The sequence below is a fragment of the Oncorhynchus tshawytscha genome, unplaced genomic scaffold, assembly GCF_018296145.1.
Source record: "Oncorhynchus tshawytscha isolate Ot180627B unplaced genomic scaffold, Otsh_v2.0 Un_contig_6205_pilon_pilon, whole genome shotgun sequence".
Classification (NCBI taxonomy): Eukaryota; Metazoa; Chordata; class Actinopteri; order Salmoniformes; family Salmonidae; genus Oncorhynchus; species Oncorhynchus tshawytscha.
Genome location: NW_024607425.1, coordinates 1 through 25,970, shown reverse-complemented (window position 1 = coordinate 25,970; position 25,970 = coordinate 1). Strand labels below are relative to the sequence as shown.

At 42.0% G+C, this 25,970-nt stretch overlaps 48 non-coding genes across 48 annotated transcripts; all 48 read right to left on the bottom strand.

Annotated features, from left to right (window-relative positions):
* Positions 1–30: 30 nt before the first annotated feature.
* On the bottom strand, positions 31–102 carry trnaq-uug. Its single transcript has one exon. It is a non-coding gene; the product is annotated as a tRNA-Gln (tRNA).
* Positions 103–746: 644 nt separating this feature from the next.
* On the bottom strand, positions 747–818 carry trnaq-uug. Its single transcript has one exon. It is a non-coding gene; the product is annotated as a tRNA-Gln (tRNA).
* A 452-nt stretch (positions 819–1,270) lies between these two features.
* Positions 1,271–1,342, bottom strand: trnaq-cug. Its single transcript has one exon. It is a non-coding gene; the product is annotated as a tRNA-Gln (tRNA).
* A 115-nt stretch (positions 1,343–1,457) lies between these two features.
* trnaq-uug lies at positions 1,458–1,529 on the bottom strand. Its single transcript has one exon. It is a non-coding gene; the product is annotated as a tRNA-Gln (tRNA).
* Positions 1,530–2,188: 659 nt separating this feature from the next.
* Positions 2,189–2,260, bottom strand: trnaq-uug. Its single transcript has one exon. It is a non-coding gene; the product is annotated as a tRNA-Gln (tRNA).
* Positions 2,261–2,731: 471 nt separating this feature from the next.
* trnaq-cug lies at positions 2,732–2,803 on the bottom strand. Its single transcript has one exon. It is a non-coding gene; the product is annotated as a tRNA-Gln (tRNA).
* Positions 2,804–2,918: 115 nt separating this feature from the next.
* On the bottom strand, positions 2,919–2,990 carry trnaq-uug. The gene has a single exon. It is a non-coding gene; the product is annotated as a tRNA-Gln (tRNA).
* A 454-nt stretch (positions 2,991–3,444) lies between these two features.
* trnaq-cug lies at positions 3,445–3,516 on the bottom strand. Its single transcript has one exon. It is a non-coding gene; the product is annotated as a tRNA-Gln (tRNA).
* A 114-nt stretch (positions 3,517–3,630) lies between these two features.
* On the bottom strand, positions 3,631–3,702 carry trnaq-uug. The gene has a single exon. It is a non-coding gene; the product is annotated as a tRNA-Gln (tRNA).
* Positions 3,703–4,160: 458 nt separating this feature from the next.
* On the bottom strand, positions 4,161–4,232 carry trnaq-cug. Its single transcript has one exon. It is a non-coding gene; the product is annotated as a tRNA-Gln (tRNA).
* A 115-nt stretch (positions 4,233–4,347) lies between these two features.
* On the bottom strand, positions 4,348–4,419 carry trnaq-uug. The gene has a single exon. It is a non-coding gene; the product is annotated as a tRNA-Gln (tRNA).
* A 466-nt stretch (positions 4,420–4,885) lies between these two features.
* On the bottom strand, positions 4,886–4,957 carry trnaq-cug. Its single transcript has one exon. It is a non-coding gene; the product is annotated as a tRNA-Gln (tRNA).
* A 115-nt stretch (positions 4,958–5,072) lies between these two features.
* On the bottom strand, positions 5,073–5,144 carry trnaq-uug. The gene has a single exon. It is a non-coding gene; the product is annotated as a tRNA-Gln (tRNA).
* Positions 5,145–5,601: 457 nt separating this feature from the next.
* On the bottom strand, positions 5,602–5,673 carry trnaq-cug. The gene has a single exon. It is a non-coding gene; the product is annotated as a tRNA-Gln (tRNA).
* A 115-nt stretch (positions 5,674–5,788) lies between these two features.
* On the bottom strand, positions 5,789–5,860 carry trnaq-uug. Its single transcript has one exon. It is a non-coding gene; the product is annotated as a tRNA-Gln (tRNA).
* A 454-nt stretch (positions 5,861–6,314) lies between these two features.
* trnaq-cug lies at positions 6,315–6,386 on the bottom strand. Its single transcript has one exon. It is a non-coding gene; the product is annotated as a tRNA-Gln (tRNA).
* Positions 6,387–6,501: 115 nt separating this feature from the next.
* On the bottom strand, positions 6,502–6,573 carry trnaq-uug. Its single transcript has one exon. It is a non-coding gene; the product is annotated as a tRNA-Gln (tRNA).
* A 454-nt stretch (positions 6,574–7,027) lies between these two features.
* Positions 7,028–7,099, bottom strand: trnaq-cug. Its single transcript has one exon. It is a non-coding gene; the product is annotated as a tRNA-Gln (tRNA).
* Positions 7,100–7,214: 115 nt separating this feature from the next.
* On the bottom strand, positions 7,215–7,286 carry trnaq-uug. Its single transcript has one exon. It is a non-coding gene; the product is annotated as a tRNA-Gln (tRNA).
* A 463-nt stretch (positions 7,287–7,749) lies between these two features.
* On the bottom strand, positions 7,750–7,821 carry trnaq-cug. The gene has a single exon. It is a non-coding gene; the product is annotated as a tRNA-Gln (tRNA).
* Positions 7,822–7,936: 115 nt separating this feature from the next.
* Positions 7,937–8,008, bottom strand: trnaq-uug. The gene has a single exon. It is a non-coding gene; the product is annotated as a tRNA-Gln (tRNA).
* A 467-nt stretch (positions 8,009–8,475) lies between these two features.
* Positions 8,476–8,547, bottom strand: trnaq-cug. Its single transcript has one exon. It is a non-coding gene; the product is annotated as a tRNA-Gln (tRNA).
* Positions 8,548–8,662: 115 nt separating this feature from the next.
* trnaq-uug lies at positions 8,663–8,734 on the bottom strand. The gene has a single exon. It is a non-coding gene; the product is annotated as a tRNA-Gln (tRNA).
* A 455-nt stretch (positions 8,735–9,189) lies between these two features.
* trnaq-cug lies at positions 9,190–9,261 on the bottom strand. The gene has a single exon. It is a non-coding gene; the product is annotated as a tRNA-Gln (tRNA).
* Positions 9,262–9,376: 115 nt separating this feature from the next.
* trnaq-uug lies at positions 9,377–9,448 on the bottom strand. Its single transcript has one exon. It is a non-coding gene; the product is annotated as a tRNA-Gln (tRNA).
* A 468-nt stretch (positions 9,449–9,916) lies between these two features.
* On the bottom strand, positions 9,917–9,988 carry trnaq-cug. Its single transcript has one exon. It is a non-coding gene; the product is annotated as a tRNA-Gln (tRNA).
* A 114-nt stretch (positions 9,989–10,102) lies between these two features.
* trnaq-uug lies at positions 10,103–10,174 on the bottom strand. Its single transcript has one exon. It is a non-coding gene; the product is annotated as a tRNA-Gln (tRNA).
* A 456-nt stretch (positions 10,175–10,630) lies between these two features.
* On the bottom strand, positions 10,631–10,702 carry trnaq-cug. The gene has a single exon. It is a non-coding gene; the product is annotated as a tRNA-Gln (tRNA).
* A 115-nt stretch (positions 10,703–10,817) lies between these two features.
* On the bottom strand, positions 10,818–10,889 carry trnaq-uug. The gene has a single exon. It is a non-coding gene; the product is annotated as a tRNA-Gln (tRNA).
* A 466-nt stretch (positions 10,890–11,355) lies between these two features.
* trnaq-cug lies at positions 11,356–11,427 on the bottom strand. Its single transcript has one exon. It is a non-coding gene; the product is annotated as a tRNA-Gln (tRNA).
* A 114-nt stretch (positions 11,428–11,541) lies between these two features.
* trnaq-uug lies at positions 11,542–11,613 on the bottom strand. Its single transcript has one exon. It is a non-coding gene; the product is annotated as a tRNA-Gln (tRNA).
* Positions 11,614–12,065: 452 nt separating this feature from the next.
* On the bottom strand, positions 12,066–12,137 carry trnaq-cug. The gene has a single exon. It is a non-coding gene; the product is annotated as a tRNA-Gln (tRNA).
* Positions 12,138–12,252: 115 nt separating this feature from the next.
* Positions 12,253–12,324, bottom strand: trnaq-uug. The gene has a single exon. It is a non-coding gene; the product is annotated as a tRNA-Gln (tRNA).
* A 454-nt stretch (positions 12,325–12,778) lies between these two features.
* On the bottom strand, positions 12,779–12,850 carry trnaq-cug. The gene has a single exon. It is a non-coding gene; the product is annotated as a tRNA-Gln (tRNA).
* A 114-nt stretch (positions 12,851–12,964) lies between these two features.
* Positions 12,965–13,036, bottom strand: trnaq-uug. Its single transcript has one exon. It is a non-coding gene; the product is annotated as a tRNA-Gln (tRNA).
* Positions 13,037–13,498: 462 nt separating this feature from the next.
* trnaq-cug lies at positions 13,499–13,570 on the bottom strand. The gene has a single exon. It is a non-coding gene; the product is annotated as a tRNA-Gln (tRNA).
* Positions 13,571–13,684: 114 nt separating this feature from the next.
* Positions 13,685–13,756, bottom strand: trnaq-uug. Its single transcript has one exon. It is a non-coding gene; the product is annotated as a tRNA-Gln (tRNA).
* A 452-nt stretch (positions 13,757–14,208) lies between these two features.
* trnaq-cug lies at positions 14,209–14,280 on the bottom strand. The gene has a single exon. It is a non-coding gene; the product is annotated as a tRNA-Gln (tRNA).
* A 115-nt stretch (positions 14,281–14,395) lies between these two features.
* Positions 14,396–14,467, bottom strand: trnaq-uug. Its single transcript has one exon. It is a non-coding gene; the product is annotated as a tRNA-Gln (tRNA).
* A 467-nt stretch (positions 14,468–14,934) lies between these two features.
* Positions 14,935–15,006, bottom strand: trnaq-cug. Its single transcript has one exon. It is a non-coding gene; the product is annotated as a tRNA-Gln (tRNA).
* Positions 15,007–15,120: 114 nt separating this feature from the next.
* On the bottom strand, positions 15,121–15,192 carry trnaq-uug. Its single transcript has one exon. It is a non-coding gene; the product is annotated as a tRNA-Gln (tRNA).
* A 645-nt stretch (positions 15,193–15,837) lies between these two features.
* On the bottom strand, positions 15,838–15,909 carry trnaq-uug. Its single transcript has one exon. It is a non-coding gene; the product is annotated as a tRNA-Gln (tRNA).
* A 470-nt stretch (positions 15,910–16,379) lies between these two features.
* On the bottom strand, positions 16,380–16,451 carry trnaq-cug. Its single transcript has one exon. It is a non-coding gene; the product is annotated as a tRNA-Gln (tRNA).
* A 115-nt stretch (positions 16,452–16,566) lies between these two features.
* On the bottom strand, positions 16,567–16,638 carry trnaq-uug. The gene has a single exon. It is a non-coding gene; the product is annotated as a tRNA-Gln (tRNA).
* Positions 16,639–17,087: 449 nt separating this feature from the next.
* Positions 17,088–17,159, bottom strand: trnaq-cug. The gene has a single exon. It is a non-coding gene; the product is annotated as a tRNA-Gln (tRNA).
* A 642-nt stretch (positions 17,160–17,801) lies between these two features.
* Positions 17,802–17,873, bottom strand: trnaq-cug. The gene has a single exon. It is a non-coding gene; the product is annotated as a tRNA-Gln (tRNA).
* A 115-nt stretch (positions 17,874–17,988) lies between these two features.
* On the bottom strand, positions 17,989–18,060 carry trnaq-uug. The gene has a single exon. It is a non-coding gene; the product is annotated as a tRNA-Gln (tRNA).
* Positions 18,061–18,522: 462 nt separating this feature from the next.
* On the bottom strand, positions 18,523–18,594 carry trnaq-cug. Its single transcript has one exon. It is a non-coding gene; the product is annotated as a tRNA-Gln (tRNA).
* Between the last annotated feature and the right edge of the window lie 7,376 nt (positions 18,595–25,970).

Genomic DNA, 25,970 nt, shown 5'->3' with positions numbered 1-25,970 from the left:
CCATGTGAAAAATTCAGCACAAAAATAGGAAGGTTCTACCGAGACTTGAACTCGGATCACTGGATTCAAAGTCCAGAGTGCTAACCATTACACCATAGAACCATATTCTAAATTCACATGGAAATTGAAAAAAATTTCTGCGTTAAAATTGCAACAGCGGACTGTCGTTCCTTCACGTGCTGCAAATACTTTCAACTGACAACAATATTTGGACAGCTATATTCTAGTTCCACGAGGCAAATTAATTGACATGGTAGGATCGTCCAAGATTTAAACTCGGATTGTAGGATTCAGAGTCCTGAGTAATAACCTTTACAGCATAGAACCCTGTACTCAATACTCTGTGACGGGTTCAGATTTTACTGTCCTTGGTTCACCGGAAAAACAGATAAAATATTTTCAGGCCTGAAACGGTGTCAACTACCAGGCACTCATAGTATGCATTTACCGTAGGCTAGCCATTCGTGCGTAACAAGAGTGCGACTCCCACCCACTTGTTTCTTTCACGCACAACTATTTTAAAGTTGACAGGGGAGGAGTGTGTCACTGCAAAATCAAGGTAGGTCCTACTGATTTGAACTCAGATCACAGGATTCAGAGTCCTGAGTGCTAACCATTACACCATAGAACCATATACAGAGTAATTATTGTAGAGTTCCGATTTTCCTGTCATTTGTACACCGGATAAACAGCAGATTATGAGATTATTGGTTGGCCATGTGAAAAATTCAGCACAAAAAATAGGAAGGTTCTACCGAGATTTGAACTCGGATCACTGGATTCAAAGTCCAGAGTGCTAACCATTACACCATAGAACCATATTCTAAATTCACATGGAAATTGAAAAAAAAAATTCTGCGTTTAATTTGCAACAGCGGACTGTCGTTCCTTCACGTGCTGCAAATACTTTCAACTGACAACAATATTTGGACAGCTATATTCTAGTTCCACGAGGCAAATTAATTGACATGGTAGGATCGTCCAAGATTTAAACTCGGATTGTAGGATTCAGAGTCCTGAGTGATAACCTTTACAGCATAGAACCCTGTACTCAATACTCTGTGACGGGTTCAGATTTTACTGTCCTTGGTTCACCGGAAAAACAGATAAAAATTTTCTGGACAGAAACGGTGTCAACTACCAGGCACTCATAGTATGCATTTACCGTAGGCTAGCCATTCGTGCGTATCGACTCCCACCCACTTGTTTCTTTCACGCACAACTATTTTAAAGTTGACAGGGGAGGAGTGTGTCACTGCAAAATCAAGGTAGGTCCTACCGAGATTTGAACTCAGATCGCAGGATTCAGAGTCCTGAGTGCTAACCATTACACCATAGAACCATATACAGAGTAATTATTGTAGAGTTCCGATTTTCCTGTCATTTGTACACCGGATAAACAGCAGATTATGAGATTATTGGTTGGCCATGTGAAAAATTCAGCACAAAAAATAGGAAGGTTCTACCGAGATTTCAACTCGGATCACTGGATTCAAAGTCCAGAGTGCTAACCATTACACCATAGAACCATATTCTAAATTCACATGGAAATTGAAAAAAAAAAAAAAAATTCTGCGTTTAATTTGCAACAGCGGACTGTCGTTCCTTCACGTGCTGCAAATACTTTCAACTGACAACAATATTTGGACAGCTATATTCTAGTTCCACGAGGCAAATTAATTGACATGGTAGGATCGTCCAAGATTTAAACTCGGATTGTAGGATTCAGAGTCCTGAGTGATAACCTTTACAGCATAGAACCCTGTACTCAATACTCTGTGACGGGTTCAGATTTTACTGTCCTTGGTTCACCGGAAAAACAGATAAAATATTTTCAGGCCTGAAACGGTGTCAACTACCAGGCACTCATAGTATGCGTTTACCGTAGGCTAGCCATTCGTGCGTAACAAGAGTGCTTATCGACTCCCACCCACTTGTTTCTTTCACGCACAACTATTTTAAAGTTGACAGGGGAGGAGTGTGTCACTGCAAAATCATGGTAGGTCCTACCAAGATTTGAAATCGGATCACAGGATTCAGAGTCCTGAGTGCTAACCATTACACCATAGAACCATATACAGAGTAATTATTGTAGAGTTCCGATTTTCCTGTCATTTGTACACCGGATAAACAGCAGATTATGAGATTATTGGTTGGCCATGTGAAAAATTCAGCACAAAAAATAGGAAGGTTCTACCGAGATTTGAACTCGGATCACTGGATTCAAAGTCCAGAGTGCTAACCATTACACCATAGAACCATATTCTAAATTCACATGGAAATTGAAAAAAAAAAAAAAATTCTGCGTTTAATTTGCAACAGCGGACTGTCGTTCCTTCACGTGCTGCAAATACTTTCAACTGACAACAATATTTGGACAGCTATATTCTAGTTCCACGAGGCAAATTAATTGACATGGTAGGATCGTCCAAGATTTAAACTCGGATTGTAGGATTCAGAGTCCTGAGTAATAACCTTTACAGCATAGAACCCTGTACTCAATACTCTGTGACGGGTTCAGATTTTACTGTCCTTGGTTCACCGGAAAAACAGATAAAAGATTTTCTGGACAGAAACGGTGTCAACTACCAGGCACTCATAGTATGCATTTACCGTAGGCTAGCCATTCGTGCGTAACAAGAGTGCTTATCGACTCCCACCCACTTGTTTCTTTCACGCACAACTATTTTAAAGTTGACAGGGGAGGAGTGTGTCACTGCAAAATCAAGGTAGGTCCTACCGAGATTTGAACTCGGATCACAGGATTCAGAGTCCTGAGTGCTAACCATTACACCATAGAACCATATACAGAGTAATTATTGTAGAGTTCCGATTTTCCTGTCATTTGTACACCGGATAAACAGCAGATTATGAGATTATTGGTTGGCCATGTGAAAAATTCAGCACAAAAAATAGGAAGGTTCTACCGAGATTTCAACTCGGATCACTGGATTCAAAGTCCAGAGTGCTAACCATTACACCATAGAACCATATTCTAAATTCACATGGAAATTGAAAAAAAAAAATTCTGCGTTTAATTTGCAACAGCGGACTGTCGTTCCTTCACGTGCTGCAAATACTTTCAACTGACAACAATATTTGGACAGCTATATTCTAGTTCCACGAGGCAAATTAATTGACATGGTAGGATCGTCCAAGATTTAAACTCGGATTGTAGGATTCAGAGTCCTGAGTGATAACCTTTACAGCATAGAACCCTGTACTCAATACTCTGTGACGGGTTCAGATTTTACTGTCCTTGGTTCACCGGAAAAACAGATAAAATATTTTCAGGCCTGAAACGGTGTCAACTACCAGGCACTCATAGTATGCGTTTACCGTAGGCTAGCCATTCGTGCGTATCGACTCCCACCCACTTGTTTCTTTCACGCACAACTATTTTAAAGTTGACAGGGGAGGAGTGTGTCACTGCAAAATCAAGGTAGGTCCTACCGAGATTTGAACTCGGATCACAGGATTCAGAGTCCTGAGTGCTAACCATTACACCATAGAACCATATACAGAGTAATTATTGTAGAGTTCCGATTTTCCTGTCATTTGTACACCGGATAAACAGCAGATTATGAGATTATTGGTTGGCCATGTGAAAAATTCAGCACAAAAATAGGAAGGTTCTACCGAGATTTCAACTCGGATCACTGGATTCAAAGTCCAGAGTGCTAACCATTACACCATAGAACCATATTCTAAATTCACATGGAAATTGAAAAAAAAAAAAAAATCTGCGTTTAATTTGCAACAGCGGACTGTCGTTCCTTCACGTGCTGCAAATACTTTCAACTGACAACAATATTTGGACAGCTATATTCTAGTTCCACGAGGCAAATTAATTGACATGGTAGGATCGTCCAAGATTTAAACTCGGATTGTAGGATTCAGAGTCCTGAGTGATAACCTTTACAGCATAGAACCCTGTACTCAATACTCTGTGACGGGTTCAGATTTTACTGTCCTTGGTTCACCGGAAAAACAGAGAAAATATTTTCAGGCCTGAAACGGTGTCAACTACCAGGCACTCATAGTATGCGTTTACCGTAGGCTAGCCATTCGTGCGTGCTCGACTCCCACCCACTTGTTTCTTTCACGCACAACTATTTTAAAGTTGACAGGGGAGGAGTGTGTCACTGCAAAATCAAGGTAGGTTCTACCGAGATTTGAACTCAGATCACAGGATTCAGAGTCCTGAGTGCTAACCATTACACCATAGAACCATATACAGAGTAATTATTGTAGAGTTCCGATTTTCCTGTCATTTGTACACCGGATAAACAGCAGATTATGAGATTATTGTTTGGCCATGTGAAAAATTCTGCACAAAAAATAGGAAGGTTCTACCGAGATTTGAACTCGGATCACTGGATTCAAAGTCCAGAGTGCTAACCATTACACCATAGAACCATATTCTAAATTCACATGGAAATTGAAAAAAAAAAATTCTGCGTTTAATTTGCAACAGCGGACTGTCGTTCCTTCACGTGCTGCAAATACTTTCAACTGACAACAATATTTGGACAGCTATATTCTAGTTCCACGAGGCAAATTAATTGACATGGTAGGATCGTCCAAGATTTAAACTCGGATTGTAGGATTCAGAGTCCTGAGTGATAACCTTTACAGCATAGAACCCTGTACTCAATACTCTGTGACGGGTTCAGATTTTACTGTCCTTGGTTCACCGGAAAAACAGATAAAATATTTTCTGGACAGAAACGGTGTCAACTACCAGGCACTCATAGTATGCGTTTACCGTAGGCTAGCCATTCGTGCGTAACAAGAGTGCTTATCGACTCCCACCCACTTGTTTCTTTCACGCACAACTATTTTAAAGTTGACAGGGAGGAGTGTGTCACTGCAAAATCAAGGTAGGTCCTACCGAGATTTGAACTCGGATCACAGGATTCAGAGTCCTGAGTGCTAACCATTACACCATAGAACCATATACAGAGTAATTATTGTAGAGTTCCGATTTTCCTGTCATTTGTACACCGGATAAACAGCAGATTATGAGATTATTGGTTGGCCATGTGAAAAATTCAGCACAAAAAATAGGAAGGTTCTACCGAGATTTGAACTCGGATCACTGGATTCAAAGTCCAGAGTGCTAACCATTACACCATAGAACCATATTCTAAATTCACATGGAAATTGAAAAAAAAAAAAATTCTGCGTTTAATTTGCAACAGCGGACTGTCGTTCCTTCACGTGCTGCAAATACTTTCAACTGACAACAATATTTGGACAGCTATATTCTAGTTCCACGAGGCAAATTAATTGACATGGTAGGATCGTCCAAGATTTAAACTCGGATTGTAGGATTCAGAGTCCTGAGTGATAACCTTTACAGCATAGAACCCTGTACTCAATACTCTGTGACGGGTTCAGATTTTACTGTCCTTGGTTCACCGGAAAAACAGAGAAAATATTTTCAGGCCTGAAACGGTGTCAACTACCAGGCACTCATAGTATGCGTTTACCGTAGGCTAGCCATTCGTGCGTATGCGACTCCCACCCACTTGTTTCTTTCACGCACAACTATTTTAAAGTTGACAGGGGAGGAGTGTGTCACTGCAAAATCAAGGTAGGTCCTACCAAGATTTGAACTCGGATCACAGGATTCAGAGTCCTGAGTGCTAACCATTACACCATAGAACCATATACAGAGTAATTATTGTAGAGTTCCGATTTTCCTGTCATTTGTACACCGGATAAACAGCAGATTATGAGATTATTGGTTGGCCATGTGAAAAATTCAGCACAAAAAATAGGAAGGTTCTACCGAGATTTGAACTCGGATCACTGGATTCAAAGTCCAGAGTGCTAACCATTACACCATAGAACCATATTCTAAATTCACATGGAAATTGAAAAAAAAAAATTCTGCGTTTAATTTGCAACAGCGGACTGTCGTTCCTTCACGTGCTGCAAATACTTTCAACTGACAACAATATTTGGACAGCTATATTCTAGTTCCACGAGGCAAATTAATTGACATGGTAGGATCGTCCAAGATTTAAACTCGGATTGTAGGATTCAGAGTCCTGAGTGATAACCTTTACAGCATAGAACCCTGTACTCAATACTCTGTGACGGGTTCAGATTTTACTGTCCTTGGTTCACCGGAAAAACAGAGAAAATATTTTCAGGCCTGAAACGGTGTCAACTACCAGGCACTCATAGTATGCGTTTACCGTAGGCTAGCCATTCGTGCGTATCGACTCCCACCCACTTGTTTCTTTCACGCACAACTATTTTAAAGTTGACAGGGGAGGAGTGTGTCACTGCAAAATCAAGGTAGGTCCTACCGAGATTTGAACTCGGATCGCAGGATTCAGAGTCCTGAGTGCTAACCATTACACCATCGAACCCTTTACAGAGTAATTATTGTAGAGTTCCGATTTTCCTGTCATTTGTACACCGGATAAACAGCAGATTATGAGATTATTGGTTGGCCATTTGAAAAATTCAGCACAAAAAATAGGAAGGTTCTACCGAGATTTGAACTCGGATCACTGGATTCAAAGTCCAGAGTGCTAACCATTACACCATAGAACCATATTCTAAATTCACATGGAAATTGAAAAAAAAAAAATTCTGCGTTTAATTTGCAACAGCGGACTGTCGTTCCTTCACGTGCTGCAAATACTTTCAACTGACAACAATATTTGGACAGCTATATTCTAGTTCCACGAGGCAAATTAATTGACATGGTAGGATCGTCCAAGATTTAAACTCGGATTGTAGGATTCAGAGTCCTGAGTAATAACCTTTACAGCATAGAACCCTGTACTCAATACTCTGTGACGGGTTCAGATTTTACTGTCCTTGGTTCACCGGAAAAACAGATAAAAATTTTCTGGACAGAAACGGTGTCAACTACCAGGCACTCATAGTATGCATTTACCGTAGGCTAGCCATTCGTGCGTATCGACTCCCACCCACTTGTTTCTTTCACGCACAACTATTTTAAAGTTGACAGGGGAGGAGTGTGTCACTGCAAAATCGAGGTAGGTCCTACCGAGATTTGAACTCGGATCGCAGGATTCAGAGTCCTGAGTGCTAACCATTACACCATAGAACCATATACAGAGTAATTATTGTAGAGTTCCGATTTTCCTGTCATTTGTACACCGGATAAACAGCAGATTATGAGATTATTGGTTGGCCATGTGAAAAATTCAGCACAAAAAATAGGAAGGTTCTACCGAGATTTCAACTCGGATCACTGGATTCAAAGTCCAGAGTGCTAACCATTACACCATAGAACCATATTCTAAATTCACATGGAAATTGAAAAAAAAAAAAATTCTGCGTTTAATTTGCAACAGCGGACTGTCGTTCCTACACGTGCTGCAAATACTTTCAACTGACAACAATATTTGGACAGCTATATTCTAGTTCCACGACGCAAATTAATTGACATGGTAGGATCGTCCAAGATTTAAACTCGGATTGTAGGATTCAGAGTCCTGAGTGATAACCTTTACAGCATAGAACCCTGTACTCAATACTCTGTGACGGGTTCAGATTTTACTGTCCTTGGTTCACCGGAAAAACAGAGAAAATATTTTCAGGCCTGAAACGGTGTCAACTACCAGGCACTCATAGTATGCGTTTACCGTAGGCTAGCCATTCGTGCGTAACAAGAGTGCGACTCCCACCCACTTGTTTCTTTCACGCACAACTATTTTAAAGTTGACAGGGAGGAGTGTGTCACTGCAAAATCAAGGTAGGTTCTACCGAGATTTGAACTCGGATCACAGGATTCAGAGTCCTGAGTGCTAACCATTACACCATAGAACCATATACAGAGTAATTATTGTAGAGTTCCGATTTTCCTGTCATTTGTACACCGGATAAACAGCAGATTATGAGATTATTGGTTGGCCATTTGAAAAATTCAGCACAAAAAATAGGAAGGTTCTACCGAGATTTCAACTCGGATCACTGGATTCAAAGTCCAGAGTGCTAACCATTACACCATAGAACCATATTCTAAATTCACATGGAAATTGAAAAAAAAAAATTCTGCGTTTAATTTGCAACAGCGGACTGTCGTTCCTTCACGTGCTGCAAATACTTTCAACTGACAACAATATTTGGACAGCTATATTCTAGTTCCACGAGGCAAATTAATTGACATGGTAGGATCGTCCAAGATTTAAACTCGGATTGTAGGATTCAGAGTCCTGAGTGATAACCTTTACAGCATAGAACCCTGTACTCAATACTCTGTGACGGGTTCAGATTTTACTGTCCTTGGTTCACCGGAAAAACAGATAAAATATTTTCAGGCCTGAAACGGTGTCAACTACCAGGCACTCATAGTATGCATTTACCGTAGGCTAGCCATTCGTGCGTAACAAGAGTGCTTATCGACTCCCACCCACTTGTTTCTTTCACGCACAACTATTTTAAAGTTGACAGGGGAGGAGTGTGTCACTGCAAAATCAAGGTAGGTCCTACCGAGATTTGAACTCAGATCACAGGATTCAGAGTCCTGAGTGCTAACCATTACACCATAGAACCATATACAGAGTAATTATTGTAGAGTTCCGATTTTCCTGTCATTTGTACACCGGATAAACAGCAGATTATGAGATTATTGGTTGGCCATGTGAAAAATTCAGCACAAAAAATAGGAAGGTTCTACCGAGATTTCAACTCGGATCACTGGATTCAAAGTCCAGAGTGCTAACCATTACACCATAGAACCATATTCTAAATTCACATGGAAATTGAAAAAAAAAAAATTCTGCGTTTAATTTGCAACAGCGGACTGTCGTTCCTTCACGTGCTGCAAATACTTTCAACTGACAACAATATTTGGACAGCTATATTCTAGTTCCACGAGGCAAATTAATTGACATGGTAGGATCGTCCAAGATTTAAACTCGGATTGTAGGATTCAGAGTCCTGAGTGATAACCTTTACAGCATAGAACCCTGTACTCAATACTCTGTGACGGGTTCAGATTTTACTGTCCTTGGTTCACCGGAAAAACAGAGAAAATATTTTCAGGCCTGAAACGGTGTCAACTACCAGGCACTCATAGTATGCGTTTACCGTAGGCTAGCCATTCGTGCGTATCGACTCCCACCCACTTGTTTCTTTCACGCACAACTATTTTAAAGTTGACAGGGGAGGAGTGTGTCACTGCAAAATCAAGGTAGGTCCTACCGAGATTTGAACTCGGATCACAGGATTCAGAGTCCTGAGTGCTAACCATTACACCATAGAACCATATACAGAGTAATTATTGTAGAGTTCCGATTTTCCTGTCATTTGTACACCGGATAAACAGCAGATTATGAGATTATTGGTTGGCCATGTGAAAAATTCAGCACAAAAAATAGGAAGGTTCTACCGAGATTTGAACTCGGATCACTGGATTCAAAGTCCAGAGTGCTAACCATTACACCATAGAACCATATTCTAAATCCACATGGAAATTGAAAAAAAAAAGATTTCTGCGTTTAAATTGCAACAGCGGACTGTCGTTCCTTCACGTGCTGCAAATACTTTCAACTGACAACAATATTTGGACAGCTATATTCTAGTTCCACGAGGCAAATTAATTGACATGGTAGGATCGTCCAAGATTTAAACTCGGATTGCAGGATTCAGAGTCCTGAGTGCTAACCATTACACCATAGAACCCTGTACTCAATACTCTGTGACGGGTTCAGATTTTACTGTCCTTGGTTCACCGGAAAAACAGATAAAAATTTCCTGGACAGAAACGGTGTCAACTACCAGGCACTCATAGTATGCATTTACCGTAGGCGAGCCATTCTTGCGTAACAAGATTGCTTATCGACTCCCACCCACTTGTTTCTTTCACGCACAACTATTTTAAAGTTGACAGGGGAGGAGTGTGTCACTGCAAAATCTAGGTAGGTCCTACCGAGATTTGAACTCGGATCACAGGATTCAGAGTCCTGAGTGCTAACCATTACACCATAGAACCATATACAGAGTAATTATTGTAGAGTTCCGATTTTCCTGTCATTTGTACACCGGATAAACAGCAGATTATGAGATTATTGGTTGGCCATGTGAAAAATTCAGCACAAAAATAGGAAGGTTCTACCGAGATTTCAACTCGGATCACTGGATTCAAAGTCCAGAGTGCTAACCATTACACCATAGAACCATATTCTAAATTCACATGGAAATTGAAAAAAAAAAAAATTCTGCGTTTAATTTGCAACAGCGGACTGTCGTTCCTACACGTGCTGCAAATACTTTCAACTGACAACAATATTTGGACAGCTATATTCTAGTTCCACGAGGCAAATTAATTGACATGGTAGGATCGTCCAAGATTTAAACTCGGATTGTAGGATTCAGAGTCCTGAGTGATAACCTTTACAGCATAGAACCCTGTACTCAATACTCTGTGACGGGTTCAGATTTTACTGTCCTTGGTTCACCGGAAAAACAGAGAAAATATTTTCAGGCCTGAAACGGTGTCAACTACCAGGCACTCATAGTATGCGTTTACCGTAGGCTAGCCATTCGTGCGTATCGACTCCCACCCACTTGTTTCTTTCACGCACAACTATTTTAAAGTTGACAGGGGAGGAGTGTGTCACTGCAAAATCAAGGTAGGTTCTACCAAGATTTGAACTCGGATCGCAGGATTCAGAGTCCTGAGTGCTAACCATTACACCATAGAACCATATACAGAGTAATTATTGTAGAGTTCCGATTTTCCTGTCATTTGTACACCGGATAAACAGCAGATTATGAGATTATTGGTTGGCCATTTGAAAAATTCAGCACAAAAAATAGGAAGGTTCTACCGAGATTTGAACTCGGATCACTGGATTCAAAGTCCAGAGTGCTAACCATTACACCATAGAACCATATTCTAAATTCACATGGAAATTGAAAAAAAAAAATTCTGCGTTTAATTTGCAACAGCGGACTGTCGTTCCTACACGTGCTGCAAATACTTTCAACTGACAACAATATTTGGACAGCTATATTCTAGTTCCACGAGGCAAATTAATTGACATGGTAGGATCGTCCAAGATTTAAACTCGGATTGTAGGATTCAGAGTCCTGAGTGATAACCTTTACAGCATAGAACCCTGTACTCAATACTCTGTGACGGGTTCAGATTTTACTGTCCTTGGTTCACCGGAAAAACAGATAAAAATTTCCTGGACAGAAACGGTGTCAACTACCAGGCACTCATAGTATGCATTTACCGTAGGCGAGCCATTCTTGCGTAACAAGATTGCTTATCGACTCCCACCCACTTGTTTCTTTCACGCACAACTATTTTAAAGTTGACAGGGGAGGAGTGTGTCACTGCAAAATCTAGGTAGGTCCTACCGAGATTTGAACTCGGATCGCAGGATTCAGAGTCCTGAGTGCTAACCATTACACCATAGAACCATATACAGAGTAATTATTGTAGAGTTCCGATTTTCCTGTCATTTGTACACCGGATAAACAGCAGATTATGAGATTATTGGTTGGCCATGTGAAAAATTCAGCACAAAAATAGGAAGGTTCTACCGAGATTTCAACTCGGATCACTGGATTCAAAGTCCAGAGTGCTAACCATTACACCATAGAACCATATTCTAAATTCACATGGAAATTGAAAAAAAAAAATTCTGCGTTTAATTTGCAACAGCGGACTGTCGTTCCTACACGTGCTGCAAATACTTTCAACTGACAACAATATTTGGACAGCTATATTCTAGTTCCACGACGCAAATTAATTGACATGGTAGGATCGTCCAAGATTTAAACTCGGATTGTAGGATTCAGAGTCCTGAGTGATAACCTTTACAGCATAGAACCCTGTACTCAATACTCTGTGACGGGTTCAGATTTTACTGTCCTTGGTTCACCGGAAAAACAGATAAAATTTTCAGGCCTGAAACGGTGTCAACTACCAGGCACTCATAGTATGCGTTTACCGTAGGCTAGCCATTCGTGCGTATCGACTCCCACCCACTTGTTTCTTTCACGCACAACTATTTTAAAGTTGACAGGGGAGGAGTGTGTCACTGCAAAATCAAGGTAGGTCCTACCGAGATTTGAACTCGGATCGCAGGATTCAGAGTCCTGAGTGCTAACCATTACACCATAGAACCATATACAGAGTAATTATTGTAGAGTTCCGATTTTCCTGTCATTTGTACACCGGATAAACAGCAGATTATGAGATTATTGGTTGGCCATGTGAAAAATTCAGCACAAAAAATAGGAAGGTTCTACCGAGATTTCAACTCAGATCACTGGATTCAAAGTCCAGAGTGCTAACCATTACACCATAGAACCATATTCTAAATTCACATGGAAATTGAAAAAAAAAAAATTCTGCGTTTAAATTGCAACAGCGGACTGTCGTTCCTTCACGTGCTGCAAATACTTTCAACTGACAACAATATTTGGACAACTATATTCTAGTTCCACGACGCAAATTAATTGACATGGTAGGATCGTCCAAGATTTAAACTCGGATTGTAGGATTCAGAGTCCTGAGTGATAACCTTTACAGCATAGAACCCTGTACTCAATACTCTGTGACGGGTTCAGATTTTACTGTCCTTGGTTCACCGGAAAAACAGAGAAAATATTTTCAGGCCTGAAACGGTGTCAACTACCAGGCACTCATAGTATGCGTTTACCGTAGGCTAGCCATTCGTGCGTATCGACTCCCACCCACTTGTTTCTTTCACGCACAACTATTTTAAAGTTGACAGGGAGGAGTGTGTCACTGCAAAATCAAGGTAGGTTCTACCGAGATTTGAACTCAGATCACAGGATTCAGAGTCCTGAGTGCTAACCATTACACCATTGAACCATATACAGAGTAATTATTGTAGAGTTCCGATTTTCCTGTCATTTGTACACCGGATAAACAGCAGATTATGAGATTATTGTTTGGCCATGTGAAAAATTCAGCACAAAAATAGGAAGGTTCTACCGAGATTTCAACTCGGATCACTGGATTCAAAGTCCAGAGTGCTAACCATTACACCATAGAACCATATTCTAAATTCACATGGAAATTGAAAAAAAAAAAAATTCTGCGTTTAATTTGCAACAGCGGACTGTCGTTCCTACACGTGCTGCAAATACTTTCAACTGACAACAATATTTGGACAGCTATATTCTAGTTCCACGACGCAAATTAATTGACATGGTAGGATCGTCCAAGATTTAAACTCGGATTGTAGGATTCAGAGTCCTGAGTGATAACCTTTACAGCATAGAACCCTGTACTCAATGACGGGTTCAGATTTTACTGTCCTTGGTTCACCGGAAAAACAGATAAAATATTTTCTGGCCAGAAACGGTGTCAACTACCAGGCACTCATAGTATGCGTTTACCGTAGGCTAGCCATTCGTGCGTAACAAGAGTGCTTATCGACTCCCACCCACTTGTTTCTTTCACGCACAACTATTTTAAAGTTGACAGGGGAGGAGTGTGTCACTGCAAAATCAAGGTAGGTCCTACCGAGATTTGAACTCGGATCACAGGATTCAGAGTCCTGAGTGCTAACCATTACACCATAGAACCATTACAGAGTAATTATTGTAGAGTTCCGATTTTCCTGTCATTTGTACACCGGATAAACAGCAGATTATGAGATTATTGGTTGGCCATGTGAAAAATTCAGCACAAAAAATAGGAAGGTTCTACCGAGATTTGAACTCGGATCACTGGATTCAAAGTCCAGAGTGCTAACCATTACACCATAGAACCATATTCTATATCCACATGGAAATTGAAAAAAAAAAATCTGCGTTTAATTGCAACAGCGGACTGTCGTTCCTTCACGTGCTGCAAATACTTTCAACTGACAACAATATTTGGACAGCTATATTCTAGTTCCACGAGGCAAATTAATTGACATGGTAGGATCGTCCAAGATTTAAACTCGGATTGTAGGATTCAGAGTCCTCAGTAATAACCTTTACAGCATAGAACCCTGTACTCAATACTCTGTGACGGGTTCAGATTTTACTGTCCTTGGTTCACTGGAAAAACAGAGAAAATATTTTCAGGCCTGAAACGGTGTCAACTACCAGGCACTCATAGTATGCGTTTACCGTAGGCTAGCCATTCGTGCGTATCGACTCCCACCCACTTGTTTCTTTCACGCACAACTATTTTAAAGTTGACAGGGGAGGAGTGTGTCACTGCAAAATCAAGGTAGGTCCTACCGAGATTTGAACTCGGATCACAGGATTCAGAGTCCTGAGTGCTAACCATTACACCATAGAACCATATAAAGAGTAATTATTGTAGAGTTCCGATTTTCCTGTCATTTGTACACCGGATAAACAGCAGATTATGAGATTATTGGTTGGCCATGTGAAAAATTCTGCACAAAAAATAGGAAGGTTCTACCGAGATTTGAACTCGGATCACTGGATTCAAAGTCCAGAGTGCTAACCATTACACCATAGAACCATATTCTATATCCACATGGAAATTGAAAAAAAAAAAATTCTGCGTTTAAATTGCAACAGCGGACTGTCGTTCCTTCACGTGCTGCAAATACTTTCAACTGACAACAATATTTGGACAGCTATATTCTAGTTCCACGAGGCAAATTAATTGACATGGTAGGATCGTCCAAGATTTAAACTCGGATTGTAGGATTCAGAGTCCAGAGTATTAACCTTTACAGCATAGAACCCTGTACTCAATACTCTGTGACGGGTTCAGATTTTACTGTCCTTGGTTCACCGGAAAAACAGATAAAAATTTCCTGGACAGAAACGGTGTCAACTACCAGGCACTCATAGTATGCATTTACCGTAGGCGAGCCATTCTTGCGTAACAAGATTGCTTATCGACTCCCACCCACTTGTTTCTTTCACGCACAACTATTTTAAAGTTGACAGGGGAGGAGTGTGTCACTGCAAAATCTAGGTAGGTCCTACCGAGATTTGAACTCGGATCGCAGGATTCAGAGTCCTGAGTGCTAACCATTACACCATAGAACCATATACAGAGTAATTATTGTAGAGTTCCGATTTTCCTGTCATTTGTACACCGGATAAACAGCAGATTATGAGATTATTGGTTGGCCATGTGAAAAATTCAGCACAAAAATAGGAAGGTTCTACCGAGATTTCAACTCGGATCACTGGATTCAAAGTCCAGAGTGCTAACCATTACACCATAGAACCATATTCTAAATTCACATGGAAATTGAAAAAAAAAAAAAAATTCTGCGTTTAATTTGCAACAGCGGACTGTCGTTCCTACACGTGCTGCAAATACTTTCAACTGACAACAATATTTGGACAGCTATATTCTAGTTCCACGACGCAAATTAATTGACATGGTAGGATCGTCCAAGATTTAAACTCGGATTGTAGGATTCAGAGTCCTGAGTGATAACCTTTACAGCATAGAACCCTGTACTCAATACTCTGTGACGGGTTCAGATTTTACTGTCCTTGGTTCACCGGAAAAACAGAGAAAATATTTTCAGGCCTGAAACGGTGTCAACTACCAGGCACTCATAGTATGCGTTTACCGTAGGCTAGCCATTCGTGCGTATCGACTCCCACCCACTTGTTTCTTTCACGCACAACTATTTTAAAGTTGACAGGGGAGGAGTGTGTCACTGCAAAATCAAGGTAGGTTCTACCAAGATTTGAACTCGGATCGCAGGATTCAGAGTCCTGAGTGCTAACCATTACACCATTGAACCATATACAGAGTAATTATTGTAGAGTTCCGATTTTCCTGTCATTTGTACACCGGATAAACAGCAGATTATGAGATTATTGGTTGGCCATTTGAAAAATTCAGCACAAAAAATAGGAAGGTTCTACCGAGATTTGAACTCGGATCACTGGATTCAAAGTCCAGAGTGCTAACCATTACACCATAGAACCATATTCTAAATTCACATGGAAATTGAAAAAAAAAAAAAAATTCTGCGTTTAATTTGCAACAGCGGACTGTCGTTCCTACACGTGCTGCAAATACTTTCAACTGACAACAATATTTGGACAGCTATATTCTAGTTCCACGACGCAAATTAATTGACATGGTAGGATCGTCCAAGATTTAAACTCGGATTGTAGGATTCAGAGTCCTGAGTGATAACCTTTACAGCATAGAACCCTGTACTCAATACTCTGTGACGGGTTCAGATTTTACTGTCCTTGGTTCACCGGAAAAACAGATAAAAATTTCCTGGACAGAAACGGTGTCAACTACCAGGCACTCATAGTATGCATTTACCGTAGGCGAGCCATTCTTGCGTAACAAGATTGCTTATCGACTCCCACCCACTTGTTTCTTTCACGCACAACTATTTTAAAGTTGACAGGGGAGGAGTGTGTCACTGCAAAATCTAGGTAGGTCCTACCGAGATTTGAACTCGGATCGCAGGATTCAGAGTCCTGAGTGCTAACCATTACACCATAGAACCATATACAGAGTAATTATTGTAGAGTTCCGATTTTCCTGTCATTTGTACACCGGATAAACAGCAGATTATGAGATTATTGGTTGGCCATGTGAAAAATTCAGCACAAAAAATAGGAAGGTTCTACCGAGATTTCAACTCGGATCACTGGATTCAAAGTCCAGAGTGCTAACCATTACACCATAGAACCATATTCTAAATTCACATGGAAATTGAAAAAAAAAAAAAAATTCTGCGTTTAATTTGCAACAGCGGACTGTCGTTCCTACACGTGCTGCAAATACTTTCAACTGACAACAATATTTGGACAGCTATATTCTAGTTCCACGAGGCAAATTAATTGACATGGTAGGATCGTCCAAGATTTAAACTCGGATTGTAGGATTCAGAGTCCTGAGTGATAACCTTTACAGCATAGAACCCTGTACTCAATACTCTGTGACGGGTTCAGATTTTACTGTCCTTGGTTCACCGGAAAAACATTTTCAGGCCTGAAACGGTGTCAACTACCAGGCACTCATAGTATGCGTTTACCGTAGGCTAGCCATTCGTGCGTATCGACTCCCACCCACTTGTTTCTTTCACGCACAACTATTTTAAAGTTGACAGGGGAGGAGTGTGTCACTGCAAAATCAAGGTAGGTCCTACCGAGATTTGAACTCGGATCACAGGATTCAGAGTCCTGAGTGCTAACCATTACACCATAGAACCATATACAGAGTAATTATTGTAGAGTTCCGATTTTCCTGTCATTTGTACACCGGATAAACAGCAGATTATGAGATTATTGGTTGGCCATGTGAAAAATTCAGCACAAAAAATAGGAAGGTTCTACCGAGATTTCAACTCAGATCACTGGATTCAAAGTCCAGAGTGCTAACCATTACACCATAGAACCATATTCTAAATTCACATGGAAATTGAAAAAAAAAAAATTCTGCGTTTAAATTGCAACAGCGGACTGTCGTTCCTTCACGTGCTGCAAATACTTTCAACTGACAACAATATTTGGACAACTATATTCTAGTTCCACGACGCAAATTAATTGACATGGTAGGATCGTCCAAGATTTAAACTCGGATTGTAGGATTCAGAGTCCTGAGTGATAACCTTTACAGCATAGAACCCTGTACTCAATACTCTGTGACGGGTTCAGATTTTACTGTCCTTGGTTCACCGGAAAAACAGAGAAAATATTTTCAGGCCTGAAACGGTGTCAACTACCAGGCACTCATAGTATGCGTTTACCGTAGGCTAGCCATTCGTGCGTATCGACTCCCACCCACTTGTTTCTTTCACGCACAACTATTTTAAAGTTGACAGGGGAGGAGTGTGTCACTGCAAAATCAAGGTAGGTCCTACCGAGATTTGAACTCAGATCACAGGATTCAGAGTCCTGAGTGCTAACCATTACACCATAGAACCATATACAGAGTAATTATTGTAGAGTTCCGATTTTCCTGTCATTTGTACACCGGATAAACAGCAGATTATGAGATTATTGGTTGGCCATGTGAAAAATTCAGCACAAAAAATAGGAAGGTTCTACCGAGATTTCAACTCGGATCACTGGATTCAAAGTCCAGAGTGCTAACCATTACACCATAGAACCATATTCTAAATTCACATGGAAATTGAAAAAAAAAAAAATTCTGCGTTTAATTTGCAACAGCGGACTGTCGTTCCTACACGTGCTGCAAATACTTTCAACTGACAACAATATTTGGACAGCTATATTCTAGTTCCACGAGGCAAATTAATTGACATGGTAGGATCGTCCAAGATTTAAACTCGGATTGTAGGATTCAGAGTCCTGAGTGATAACCTTTACAGCATAGAACCCTGTACTCAATGACGGGTTCAGATTTTACTGTCCTTGGTTCACCGGAAAAACAGATAAAATATTTTCTGGACAGAAACGGTATCAAGTACCAGGCACTCATCGTATGCGTTTACCGTAGGCTAGCCATTCGTGCGTAACAAGAGTGCTTATCGACCCCCACCCACTTGTTTCTTTCACGCACAACTATTTTAAAGTTGACAGGGGAGGAGTGTGTCACTGCAAAATCAAGGTAGGTCCTACCGAGATTTGAACTCGGATCTCAGGATTCAGAGTCCTGAGTGCTAACCATTACACCATAGAACCCTTTACAGAGTAATTATTGTACAGTTCCGATTTTCCTGTCATTTGTACACCGGATAAACAGCAAATTATGAGATTATTGGTTGGCCATGTGAAAAATTCAGCACAAAAAATAGGAAGATCCTACCGAGATTTGAACTCGGATCACTGGATTCAATGTCCAGAGTGCTAACCATTACACCATATAACCATATTCTAAATTCACATGGAAATTGAAAAAAAAAAATTCTGTGTTTAATTTGCAACAGCGGACTGTCGTTCCTTCACGTGCTTCAAATACTTTCAACTGACAACAATATTTGGACAACTATATTTTAGTTCCACGAGGCAAATTAATTGACTTCCGGCGCCGACAGAGATGGCCGCCTCGCTTCGCGTTCCTAGGAAACTATGCAGTTTTTTGTTTTTTTACGTGTTATTTCTTACACTAGTACCCCAGGTCATCTTAGGTTTCATTACATACAGCCGAGAAGAACTACTGAATATAAGATCAGCGTCAACTCACCATCAGTACGACCAAGAATATGTTTTTCGCGATGCGGATCCTGTGTTCTGCCTTACAAACAGGACAACGGAGTGGATCCCATGCAGCGACCCGAAAAACGACTCAGAAAAAGAGGGAAACGAAGCGGTCTTCTGGTCAGACTCCGGAGACGGGCACACCGTGCACCACTCCCTAGCATTCTTCTCGCCAATGTCCAGTCTCTTGACAACAAGGTTGATGAAATCCGAGCAAGGGTAGCATTCCAGAGGGACATCAGAGACTGCAACGTTCTCTGCTTCACGGAAACATGGCTAACTGGAGAGACGCAATCCGAAGCGGTGCAGCCAGCGGGTTTCTCCACGCATCGCTCCGACAGAAACGAACATCTTTCTGGTAAGAAGAGGGGCGGGGGCGTATGCCTTATGACTAACGTGACATGGTGTGATGAAAGAAACATACAAATCCTTCTGTTCACCTGATTTAGAATTCCTCACAATCAAATGTAGACCGCATTATCTACCAAGAGAATTCTCTTCGATTATAATCACAGCCGTATATATCCCCCCAAGCAGACACATCGATGGCTCTGAACGAACTTTATTTAACTCTCTGCAAACTGGAAACGATTTATCCGGAGGCTGCATTCATTGTAGCTGGGGATTTTAACAAGGCTAATCTGAAAACAAGACTCCCTAAATTTTATCAGCATATCGATTGCGCAACCAGGGGTGGAAAGACCTTGGATCATTGTTACTCTAACTTCCGCGACGCATATAAGGCCCTGCCCCGCCCCCCTTTCGGAAAAGCTGACCACGACTCCATTTTGTTGATCCCTGCCTACAGGCAGAAACTAAAACAAGAAGCTCCCACGCTGAGGTCTGTCCAACGCTGGTCCGACCAAGCTGACTCCACATTCCAAGACTGCTTCCATCACGTGGACTGGGAGATGTTTCGTATTGCGTCAGACAACAACATTGACGAATACGCTGATTCGGTGTGCGAGTTCATTAGAACGTGCGTTGAAGATGTCGTTCCCATAGCAACGATTAAAACATTCCCTAACCAGAAACCTTGGATTGATGGCAGCATTCGTGTGAAACTGAAGGCACGAACCACTGCTTTTAATCAGGGCAAGGTGTCTGGTAACATGGCTGAATACAAACAGTGCAGCTATTCCCTCCGCAAGGCTATCAAACAAGCTAAGCGCCAGTACAGAGACAAAGTAGAATCTCAATTCAACGGCTCAGACACAAGAGGCATGTGGCAGGGTCTACAGTCAATCACGGACTACAGGAAGAAACCCAGCCCAGTCACGGACCAGGATGTCTTGCTCCCAGGCAGACTAAATAACTTTTTGCCCGCTTTGAGGACAATACAGTGCCACTGACACGGCCTGCAACGAAAACATGCAGTCTCTCCTTCACTGCAGCCGAAGTGAGTAAGACATTTAAACGTGTTAACCCTCGCAAGGCTGCAGGCCCAGACGGCGTCCCCAGCCGCGCCCTCAGAGCATGCGCAGACCAGCTGGCCGGTGTGTTTACGGACATATTCAATCAATCCCTATACCAGTCTGCTGTTCCCACATGCTTCAAGAGGGCCACCATTGTTCCTGTTCCCAAGAAAGCTAAGGTAACTGAGCTAAACGACTACCGCCCCGTAGCACTCACATCCGTCATCATGAAGTGCTTTGAGAGACTAGTCAAGGACCATATCACCTCCACCCTACCTGACACCCTAGACCCACTCCAATTTGCTTACCGCCCAAATAGGTCCACAGACGATGCAATCTCAACCACACTGCACACTGCCCTAACCCATCTGGACAAGAGGAATACCTATGTGAGAATGCTGTTCATCGACTACAGCTCGGCATTCAACACCATAGTACCCTCCAAGCTCGTCATCAAGCTCGAGACCCTGGGTCTCGACCCCGCCCTGTGCAACTGGGTTCTGGACTTCCTGACGGGCCGCCCCCAGGTGGTGAGGGTAGGCAACAACATCTCCTCCCCGCTGATCCTCAACACTGGGGCCCCACAAGGGTGCGTTCTGAGCCCTCTCCTGTACTCCCTGTTCACCCACGACTGCGTGGCCATGCACGCCTCCAACTCAATCATCAAGTTTGCGGACGACACAACAGTGGTAGGCTTGATTACCAACAACGACGAGACGGCCTACAGGGAGGAGGTGAGGGCCCTCGGAGTGTGGTGTCAGGAAAATAACCTCACACTCAACGTCAACAAAACTAAGGAGATGATTGTGGACTTCAGGAAACAGCAGAGGGAACACCCCCATCCACATCGATGGAACAGTAGTGGAGAGGGTAGCAAGTTTTAAGTTCCTCGGGATACACATCACAGACAAACTGAATTGGTCCACTCACACAGACAGCATCGTGAGGAAGGCGCAGCAGCGCCTCTTCAACCTCAGGAGGCTGAAGAAATTCGGCTTGTCACCAAAAGCACTCACAAACTTCTACAGATGCACAATCGAGAGCATCCTGGCGGGCTGTATCACCGCCTGGTATTGCAACTGCACCGCCCTCAACCGTAAGGCTCTCCAGAGGGTAGTGAGGTCTGCACAACGCATCACCGGGGGCAAACTACCTGCCCTCCAGGACACCTACACCACCCGATGCTACAGGAAGGCCATAAAGATCATCAAGGACATCAACCACCCGAGCCACTGCCTGTTCACCCCGCTGTCATCCAGAAGGCGAGGTCAGTACAGGTGCATCAAAGCTGGGACCGAGAGACTGAAAAACAGCTTCTATCTCAAGGCCATCAGACTGTTAAACAGCCACCACTAACATTGAGTGGCTACTGCCAACACACTGTCAATGACACTGACTCTACTCCAGCCACTTTAATCATGGGAATTGATGGGAAATGATGTAAATATATCACTAGCCACTTTAAACAATGCTACCTTATATAATGTTACCTACCCTACATTATTCATCTCATATGCATACGTAGATACTGTACTCTATATCATCGACTGCATCCTTATGTAATACATGTATCACTAGCCACTTTAACTATGCCACTTGGTTTACATACTCATCTCATATGTATATACTGTACTCGATATCATCTACCGTATCTTGCCTATGCTGCTCTGTACCATCACTCATTCATATATCCTTATGTACATATTCTTTATCCCCTTACACTGTGTATAAGACAGTAGTTTTTTTTTTTTTTGGAATTGTTAGTTAGATTACTTGTTCGTTATTACTGCATTGTCGGAACTAGAAGCACAAGCATTTCGCTACACTCGCATTAACATCTGCTAACCATGTGTATGTGACAAATAAAATTTGATTTGATTTGATTTGATTTGACATGGTAGGATCGTCCAAGATTTAAACTCGGATTGTAGGATTCAGAGTCCTGAGTGATAACCTTTACAGCATAGAACCCTGTACTCAATACTCTGTGACGGGTTCAGATTTTACTGTCCTTGGTTCACCGGAAAAACAGATAAAATATTTTCTGGACAGAAATGGCAGGGTAGCCCAGTTGATACCGGTACATGGCAGAAAATACTTTCTGTGTTTCCGGGGGAACCAAGGACAGTAAAATCTGAACCCTTCAGAAGAGTATTTAAGTCTCAGGAGGTCATACCAGGTGACATAATCCTCTTCTGTTAAATAGAATATTGCTGTCCAAACGAAGGATGGTTTCAGTTGCAAGTCATTGCTACACATGAAGGGCTGACATTATACATTCGGTAATATTCTCATCGAGTTGTAGCGGAGCAGCTTGAAGAGCTTCAAGTTCCTTGGCGTCCACATCACCAACAAACTAACATGGTCCAAGCACACCAAGACAGTCGTGGAGAGGGCACGGCAAAACCTGTCCCGCTCAGGAGAGGATGGATTTGGCCTGGATCCTCAAAAGGTTCTACAGCTGCACCATCGAGAGCATCCTGACGGGTTGCATCACTGCCTGGTATGGCAACTGCTCAGCCTCCGACTGCAAGGCCCGACAGAAGGTAGTGCATAAGGCCCGGTACATAAATGGGGCAAAGCTTCCTGCCATCTCTCACTTCTCCTGGCTGGCTCAGCTGATGTTCAATAAGGGCTGGCTGCCTGAGAGGTGGGATGTGTTCTGTGTGAAGTCACAGGGAGGCGCCAGAGAGATGAAAAAAAGGTGGAGATAGAGGAAGAGGAGGTAGAGGAGTAGGAGGTGGAGGAAGAGGAGGTAGAGGAGTAGGAGGTGGAGGAAGAGGAGGTAGAGGAGTAGAAGGTGGAGGAAGAGGAGGTAGAGGAGTAGGAGGTGGAGGAAGAGGAGGTAGAGGAGTAGGAGGTGGAGGAAGAGGAGGTAGAGGAGTAGGAGGTGGAGGAAGAGGAGGTAGAGGAGTAGGAGGTGGAGGAAGAGGAGGTAGAGGAGTAGGAGGTGGAGGAAAAGGAGGTAGAGGAGTAGAAGGTGGAGGAAGAGGAGGTAGAGGAGTAGGAGGTGGAGGAAGAGGAGGTAGAGGAGTAGGAGGTGGAGGAAGAGGACGTAGAGGAGTAGGAGGTGGAGGAAGAGGAGGTAGAGGAGTAGGAGGTGGAGGAAGAGGAGGTAGAGGAGTAGGAGGTGGAGGAAGAGGACGTAGAGGAGTAGGAGGTGGAGGAAGAGGAGGTAGAGGAGTAGGAGGTGGAGGAAGAGGAGGTAGAGGAGTAGGAGGTGGAGGAAGAGGAGGTAGAGGAGTAGGAGGTGGAGGAAGAGGAGGTAGAGGAGTAGGAGGTGGAGGAAGAGGGGGTAGAGGAGTAGGAGGTGGAGGAAGAGGAGGTAGAGGAGTAGGAGGTGGAGGAAGAGGAGGTAGAGGAGTAGGAGGTGGAGGAAGAGGAGGTAGAGTCTTTCTTTTATATGTGCTGTTTATTGGACAGGATAGAGACAGAATGGAAAGAGGACATTTTCCAATGAACATGCTTTTTAGTCTAGTTGAGAGCTTAATTATCTGTGTTTGGGAAATCCTATAACGTGAGTCATTAGGGGGGTGAAAATAAGATCTGACCCCATATCAGTGGTTAGGGTAGACGTTTAGCCTACCTGAGCTTTATTTTACATTGAACATTAACTCTTAACTGAGCCACTGATGAACTATATTGTAATGTAATGGATATTGTAACTATACGTAATGGTCTTGTGATATGTCACTTTTTCTCAATATGGGGATATGTTCTGTACAACTTGATCATTGTTGGTAAAGTGTTTCATTAGGTTAGGTATTTTGTATTAAATGCATTTTCAATGAAACTATTAAATGGTGATTTTGTATTTCTTGAAATGAGTTACTGTGTGAAAATGTATGAAAATGTAACGTAAACTATAGTCAGCGTGTGTACATGGATGATGGAAGTCAGCCCCACCATTCCTCACTGAAGTCTGAGAGCATTGATCTGGATAAATGGTTCATCTACTGGTATGGGATAAATGGTTCATCTACTGGTATGGGATAAATGGTTCATCTACTGGTATGGGATAAATGGTTCATCTACTGGTATGGGTTAAATGGTTCATCTACTGGTATGGGCTAAATGGTTCATCTACTGGTATGGGCTAAATGGTTCATCTACTGGTATGGGATAAATGGTTCATCTACTGGTATGGGTTAAATGGTTCATCTACTGGTATGGGCTAAATGGTTCATCTACTGGTATGGGATAAATGGTTCATCTACTGGTATGGGCTAAATGGTTCATCTACTGGTATGGGATAAATGGTTCATCTACTGGTATGGGCTAAATGGTTCATCTACTGGTATGGGATAAATGGTTCATCTACTGGTATGGGATAAATGGTTCATCTACTGGTATGGGATAAATGGTTCATCTACTGGTATGGGATAAATGGTTCATCTACTGGTATGGGATAAATGGTTCATCTACTGGTATGGGATAAATGGTTCATCTACTGGTATGGGATAAATGGTTCATCTACTGGTATGGGATAAATGGTTCATCTACTGGTATAGGATAAATGGTTCATCTACTGGTATGGTCCAACAAGAATTGACTACCACATAAACTTGCTAAACCAGGCCAGAGCAGAGCTCTTCACAAGTATCATAAAGCACCTAAAAAACAGGTTTCATTCTTGAACAGCAGGGAACATGCAAACATTAGACAGAGCCGTAGTTGGGGCATCAAATCAGACTTTATTTGTCACATGCGTCGAATACAACAGGTGTTTACTTTACCGTGAAATGCTGAATACAACAGGTGTTTACTTTACCGTGAAATGCTGAATACAACAGGTGTTTACTTTACCGTGAAATGCTGAATACAACAGGTGTTTACTTTACCGTGAAATGCTGAATACAACAGGTGTTTACTTTACCGTGAAATGCTGAATACAACAGGTGTAGACATCACAGTAAAATGCTGAATACAACAGGTGTAGACATCACAGTGAAATGCTGAATACAACAGGTGTAGACATCACAGTAAAATGCTGAATACAACAGGTGTAGACATCACAGTGAAATGCTGAATACAACAGGTGTAGACATCACAGTGAAATGCTGAATACAACAGGCGTAGACATCACAGTGAAATGCTGAATACAACAGGTGTAGACATCACAGTAAAATGCTGAATACAACAGGTGTAGACATCACAGTGAAATGCTGAATACAACAGGCGTAGACATCACAGTAAAATGCTGAATACAACAGGTGTAGACATCACAGTGAAATGCTGAATACAACAGGTGTAGACATCACAGTAAAATGCTGAATACAACAGGTGTAGACATCACAGTGAAATGCTGAATACAACAGGTGTAGACATCACAGTGAAATGCTGAATACAACAGGTGTTTACTTTACCGTGAAATGCTGAATACAACAGGTGTGGACATCACAGTGAAATGCTGAATACAACAGGTGTTTACTTTACTGTGAAATG